Genomic DNA, 7,307 nt, shown 5'->3' with positions numbered 1-7,307 from the left:
TATATATTTGTTTAGGGGCCAGCTGAAGGACGCCTCCGGGTGTGGGAATTTCTCGCTACATTGAAGACCTGTTGGTGACCTTCTGCTGTTGTTTTTTATTTGGTCGGGTTGTTGTCTCTTTGACACATTCCCCATTTCCATTCTCAATTTTATTGATATTACTCTTTGCGTTTTCTGTAATCTCGTAGAAGATACATGATTTCTTTTATCATTTATAAGAATTCATTTTTTGCTTACCATAAATAATAGTTTAATGCACGTTGTAAAACAAATATTGTAATATTAAATGATTCGTTAAAATCACTTGTTTTGTCCATGTAAGTTTGTTTAATTGGAATAATCTTTCTTTCATAAAAATTATACAATATATAACAAATATTTTTGTTTAAGAAGAGTAACTTCATATACATGGACATTTTGATGACAGCACTATCTAAATTAAATTCACATTAACGCTTTTCTTTCATAGTTATGATCATTCACCGTAAGAATCATGTGGAAAACAACCAATTGAATGTTCTCCAAAATAGCTTAAAATTCTAATTAAGTATTATAAGTGATATATCTAGGCATCTTTATAATATAAAAACGAAGATGGGATATGAATGTCAATTAGACAACTCTTCAGAAGAGACCAAAATGACACAGACAGTAACAATAATAGGTCATCGTAATGCTTCAGCAATGAGCAAAGCCCGTACCGCATTTATAAGTTTGTGTAAACATTTTGGTTAATTTGTCATTTGATAATATGCATACAATACAAGTTAATGTTTTATTTTTATTAAGATCATTTCTGATGATATTATCTGTATTTGATGTAATGATAATAGCAACATAAGTTCAGAATTTATGTTTGCAATGCATAAATATTATTCCGAGCTGTGACCGTTGCTATAAAATGCTATCATATGCTATATTGCACATTGAAACTATCTACACACTAATGTGATCCGATGTATTTTGTTCTATGCTTATTCTGTGGTGAATAAATGTGGCTTTAAAACTCATTTCTATCGTGTATCATGAAGTGTATATTCCTTTACAAATAAATGTGGCGTTGTTACCAATTATTGGGACATAAAGTGCTTCATCCCTTGAGGAATAACTATGGTGATAAAACTGAGTACTCGATATTGTATCCTAGAGTGCTGTATTCTGTGATAAATAACTGAAATGTGAATACTCTATACCAACTATAAAAATAATTGAAAAAATCATCCCGGTTTAGGTTTGTCATGTTCAGTGTTTTGTGTTTTGTTCTGTCACATTTTTGCAAGTCGAATGAACAGATAACATCATTTATTTCTTACTTTCAACATATATTTTTGCATACAGATGAAATCAATATTATAGTTATTAGTTTATATAATAATGAGACAGGACTTAATGCAATATATTCCTGTTTCTTATGTATATATATTTATCTTACATCGCAAATATTTATTGGGATATGATGGGTTTAGGGACTACACATGCTGACTATATATAATTGATGTAGTGACCTTAAACATATGCGTTTGGTTACCATTTAGGTTTTGAAAGGTTTTACTCTTCTTTTATCACAAAAAAGATGGCGACGAAAAGACTCAGAAGTGTTTCAAAAGTAAATCAGACGAGGAAATCACAGATAAACTCCTAAAGATAAATTCAAACAATACTTTAATCGCTAACAAAAGATGGGCGAACATTCTTTGAGATTTGTTGAAGAATAAAAAGAATCAGAACTGTGTTTTTGAAATTTGTGGTTGTGTGAAGCTATAAGACATGTATTAAACAGATAAAATATCTACCTTACAATAAAACATTTGATATATTGAAGTATACTGAATTCAATGATAACAACACCAAACACCATGCAGTCATTGATAAATGTTACCCAGAAAAACTGAACATATCCTTATATATTTCGCCAAATTTACTTACAGGACTTGCACATCAAGTGAAAATTGACGTAAGACTCTACTTTTGCATAAAAGTTGAGGAAAACATGCATACCATGACCAAAACAAAATTTTCTATTAAAACAGACAGTCAGACATTCTTTTTCAAATATGGTCTATCATGACAAAAGACGAGCTTACCAAAAATCACAGATAATCTGACATGGAAATCGTTTCAGGCGTTATGCCAATATAACCAGGTATGTTGTCAATTTCAAAAAGAGGGTATAAAATGTTACTGATCCTGTATTAAATATCTTGTACAAACGATGTATAAAATATTGAAGAGTGTGTATAAACATCACGTAAAAAAATCTAACATAATGTATATTTCCTACTGTGTATTCAAACACCTGTTCTCACCATCAAGACAATCTACATGTATAACATATCTAGCATTAAAAATATTGTATACACCATGTATCAAATGAGCTGCCAAAGATATAAATAGCTCGTATAAAATCTTACCGACCATGTATTTTGTTATTCATTCAGGATCTCGTACGAGTAATTATTAACAATAAAATAGTCACACATGTACTCCATGACATTAATACAAGAAGGGAAGGATTTATGGATTATTTTCAAGTTATCGACCTTAATGATATTTTTGAAGATTTTGATGATAATTCATAAGACCAATACAATGCAAACTATCCATCTTATGACTTAAGCTGTTTTCAACTGATTTGTATAGTTCTTTCTTATGTTGTACTGTTATACCACTGTACAAGGTTAGAAGGAGGGTTGGGATCCCGCTAACATGTTTAACCCCGCCACATTATTGATGTATGTGTCTATCCCAAATTAGGAGCATGTAATGCAGTGGATGTCGTTTGTTTATGTATTACATATTTGTTTTTCGTTCATTTTTTGTACATAAATAAGGCCGTAAGTTTTCATGTTTAAATTGTTTTATATTGTCATATCGGGGCCTTTCATAGCTGACTATATGGTATGGGCTTTGCTCATTGTTGAAGGCCGTACGGAGACCTATAGTTGTTAATTTCTGTGTCATTTTGGTCTATAGTGAACAGTTCTTCTTTTTTTATATAAAGGAACACAATTTATAGTCAAGAAATCAGATATTTTATGAAAATGTTACAGTAAAAATTAAAATCACAAAAATACTGAACTCATAGGAAAATTGATAACAGGAAGTCCCTAGTTAAATGGCAAAATCAAATAATAAAACACTTCAAACGAATGGACAACAATTGTCATATTCCTGACCTGGTACAGGCATTTTCAAAGGTTAAAAATTGTGGATTGAATCTGGTTTTATAGCGCTTAACCTCTCACTTGTATGACAGTCACATTAAATTCCGTTATACTTACAACGATGCGTGAACAAAACAGACATACTATGGTAACAGCAGTCATCACTGTGTTACAATCGTGTTTTGTTTTTCTGTAATGACACTGTTTAAGTTTTTGTCGACTTATGAGTTTAAATATTAATTTCGTGTTTAAGCGATTTTTTAACATGATAAAGATATGATATAAGATGGGATCAAATAATTCATTTAATAAATTGAAATATACCTCTTTTATTTAACTAAGGTGCTGATTAATATATGTACTAAATGGCATAACACGTCAATATGTCAATCTGTTCTTGCTTTTTTGCTACTCATGCATCTGGATTTCTTAACAATGGTCTTTCTTCATCGTTAATGTGTTGAATATCAGGTTTTTCAATTGAACAATGTGTGTTATTCAATTTAGATGTGTTGCCACAAGTGAAATAACGGTCCGATATATAAGATCGAACACTCTGATCACAAACACAAAATAAAAAAAAGTTCCAAAAAGCCTGCGCACTATCACCTTATGACTGTAAGAAAAAGAATACAGTTTCAACTTTGTAATTATTGAACTTTCCAATGTCTAGAATGAATCGCGCAGTACCCCAAATTCTAAGACAATACTGAACCAACCAGGTCAAACAAAATAATTCGTCTTCTCTTCGAAGTCCTGTACTGATTTGACTCCATATAAATTGTCGCCTTCTTATTTTCTGGAAATAAAAATATTTTACTCTTTGTAAAACTTAATCCTACTAATCAATCAATTATTACATTTTAGCAGGTTAGAGATGTCGAGGGCGGGTGTATAATATAACTTTTGTTGGACGTTTTCCTTGTCTTGCATGTTAATGTGTCGGGGCGATATTTCGGGTATTTTCAATTGGTTGGTATCTTTGACATACATAATCAAATTTAAAAAGCAACGAATGAGGTTGTTTGATTTGAAATGTTCCGTTCGTGCTTCTTTGTGCAATATTTGTTTGTTTTATTGTAATTTAGAAACATTTGGTATGTTTATATCCTGTCATGTTATGGTTTATGATATTCTCGTATTCTTGTCTTTCTTTTTTGCTGACATGCGTTGTCTATATGCCTTTTAGTGTTACTGCGGTGCATATGGCATGGCTTTAGATTTGTACATATAGATCCCGTTAGTATGCTATTGTACAACATGTGTGTATGCTTGTCTTTTAATTTTGCATTTTCTGTATGACTTTTGTGTTTCTTTTCTTTCGTTATGTTTTTGTATTATGGTATCGTAAATATGTGTTATCTTGTCATTAATATTTTTTAGCGTGTTTGGTCTGTATACCATTTTTGTCTTTTTGTGTCTGTTTGTTTTGTTGCGCATCGTTGACCGTATGGCGGAATTTGGCGTGGTTCTGTACTTATACGTCCCGTTATAGTTCTATAGTAAAACATTTGTGTATGCTTGTCTTTCATTTTTGGTGGGGTGCTTGGTCTGTGTGCATTTTTTTCCTTTTGTGTCAGTTTGCTTTGTTCGCACATTGTTGTCGGTATGGTGAGATTTGATGCGATTGTAATACAAGTGAGGGGTTCAGCTGGCTATAACATCAGGTTCAATCCACCATTTTCTGCATAAGAAAATGCCTGTACCAAGTGAAGATTGTGACAGTTGTTATACATTCCTTTGATGTGTTTGAGCTTTTGGTTTTGCCATTTGATTAGGTACTTTCCGTTTTGAATTTCCTCGGAGTTTGATACTTTTTGTGATTTTACTTTTTACATACTGTTACATCGTATTGCATTTAGATAGAAAAAAAATCATTGACACCAACATAAAAAAACATTTACATATTAAAAAATAGATCACATCTTCTACACTAGTTAACATCATTAATGGTCTTTGTCATATTTTAAACCTCCGAATAATTATAATAATTATATTTAACGTTCATAACCAACCCATACAGATTTTTGAAATCCATCCAAAAACTATCTTTTCGAATTCAGTGATTTTTGTTTTGTTTGTGAATATAAAAGTGTGGTATTTATGTGAATAAAATAGCCGACCGTGCAAGGGCTGTATATCCAGTCAAGGTCGTTAAAAACTTCCATTTGTTGTAATAATGTGTTATTTAAGGCATATTTCAGTATTTGTTTTCATAGTTATATTTAATCACCAATGGTCAAGACTGGGGCTGCTTATTACTTTAAGTTTATTATATTTTTACTAAATTTATTGTCTTTCAAGATAATCGATATTCATGATTTATAACCTGGAAGTATCTATACAGACAATGAGATGTGGTATGATTACTGACTCCGTAAAACAAACATTATATTCTGATGAATCCATGTTTGCAGTTTTGCTGAGCTTATTGGTGCATTATTCTTATATGACTTACATTCAGAAATCCTTTACCCTTTAGGAGAATATAAAGTATCGCAGTGATGAGATATGTAAGTATTTCCCAGCCTTTTCCCGCTAAAAGCATTCAAAAAATTCCGTTATGATCAATAGACGTAACTGCTAGCCAGCACCACACTCCATTTATTCCGGTCACTGATTCGTTCTTCCCTAACACGCCCATTGTTAACGCTACCGTTGTAATGATTCCTGAAACATGTATCAAAATATGTACTAAGAAAATGAATACAACAGTTTAAATCGTGTGTAACTCAAAACTTTATTCAAGTAGCCGTTCAAAGAAAAAAGGAGTTAGTTCAATATATATTAATAATGTTTACCATACATTTAGTACGTATATGTCATTCGGTATTTGATTATAAACGATGTACATTAGTCAAGTTATTCAGTATACATGAAAAAGGTGAGTTTTCATATGTACTAAAATGAAATTCATTATATTCGGAACTCATTTATCAATCTGCTTTAACGTACGAAAGAACATCAACGAAAATTGAACAAGTCTCTTGGCCAGAAATATCCAGCTTGTAAACCGTAAAATTGACGAGTTAGAAAATTTCAAACCTGGTATTCCCCATGCTACAACAAGCACACATGTAAACATAACTCCAGATATATCTACCACTCGGGAAAACCAAACGCAAATGAAAAGATAAATTGCAATGAATGATGTCCACAGAAAAGAAGCAATATTTGAAAATGTTGTGATGAAACTTTGAGCTTTACAGAAATTAATATGACCAAATTAATACTAGTCCTTCAAGTATTGACAACAGAGAACTTATTGTTGTAATAACAGCTGATACGGCGAGTTCTCCAGGGTTAAATTTAATTGTATCGTTAGACATCGTTTCCATTTTTACTTTGGATAATTGTTAACGGTACCTAAAATTATACAAGTACATCTTACTTTACAACGAATTCACTTTACAGATCACTTGACATACATTTTTATCTTATCAGAAAAAAGCACTCTATAATACAATTACATTCACAAATGATACAAATAGACATGAAGTAGAACTTATTGGTTACTATTGAAGAGTGTCATCACTCAGAGATTACATTATTGGACCTCCTATGTACGATTTGATATTATAGGTGTAATACCAACATTGAGTTTCCCCTATTAGTCCTTGTTAAATCTGCACTTTTCAAAAAATTGTGCAGAATTTATCTTTGTTTCAAATAAAAAAATTCTTGGCATGAGTAAAGTTTTATCCTGTCCAGCACTATAGAAGACATAATATTTCATTGCGTATAAGAAAATAACCATTTTTGAAATTCCCAAGATATATGTTTATGAAACAAAAATGTGTTACTATGATAAAATGTAGGATTAATTATCTAACACTGTCAAATTCAAGGGAATATTCAAGGGAATACACACTCCATATAAAGAACGATACATAGCTGGATCGTCAAATTGTTCGACTAAACATCTTTCTGAAATACTGACTACTTTTCATTCTACAGTTTAAGATAGGCTTTAAAAATATTGTGATGAGATATATTCTACCAGTGGTGTTAACCAGATGTGGATTCTTAAAATATAGAAAGATCTACTGCTTAATCCTCGATCACAATCTTTGCAATTTTGCAGCAACATAAAGACTTTTGATTTTTCTACGCTTTACACCACTATTCCCCATGCTCAGTTTA

At 31.4% G+C, this 7,307-nt stretch overlaps 1 long non-coding RNA gene across 1 annotated transcript; it reads right to left on the bottom strand.

Annotated features, from left to right (window-relative positions):
• Positions 1–3,456: 3,456 nt before the first annotated feature.
• Positions 3,457–6,373, bottom strand: LOC139501310 (uncharacterized). Its single transcript, XR_011658517.1, has 3 exons — positions 6,210–6,373; positions 5,623–5,834; positions 3,457–3,963 (listed from the first exon to the last, which is right to left on the bottom strand). It is a non-coding gene; the product is annotated as an uncharacterized lncRNA (long non-coding RNA).
• Between the last annotated feature and the right edge of the window lie 934 nt (positions 6,374–7,307).

This window comes from Mytilus edulis, chromosome 13 (assembly GCF_963676685.1).
Source record: "Mytilus edulis chromosome 13, xbMytEdul2.2, whole genome shotgun sequence".
Taxonomy (NCBI): domain Eukaryota; kingdom Metazoa; phylum Mollusca; class Bivalvia; order Mytilida; family Mytilidae; genus Mytilus; species Mytilus edulis.
Note: the sequence above shows the minus strand (reverse complement) of the source record. Positions and strands in the feature narration are given on the sequence as shown.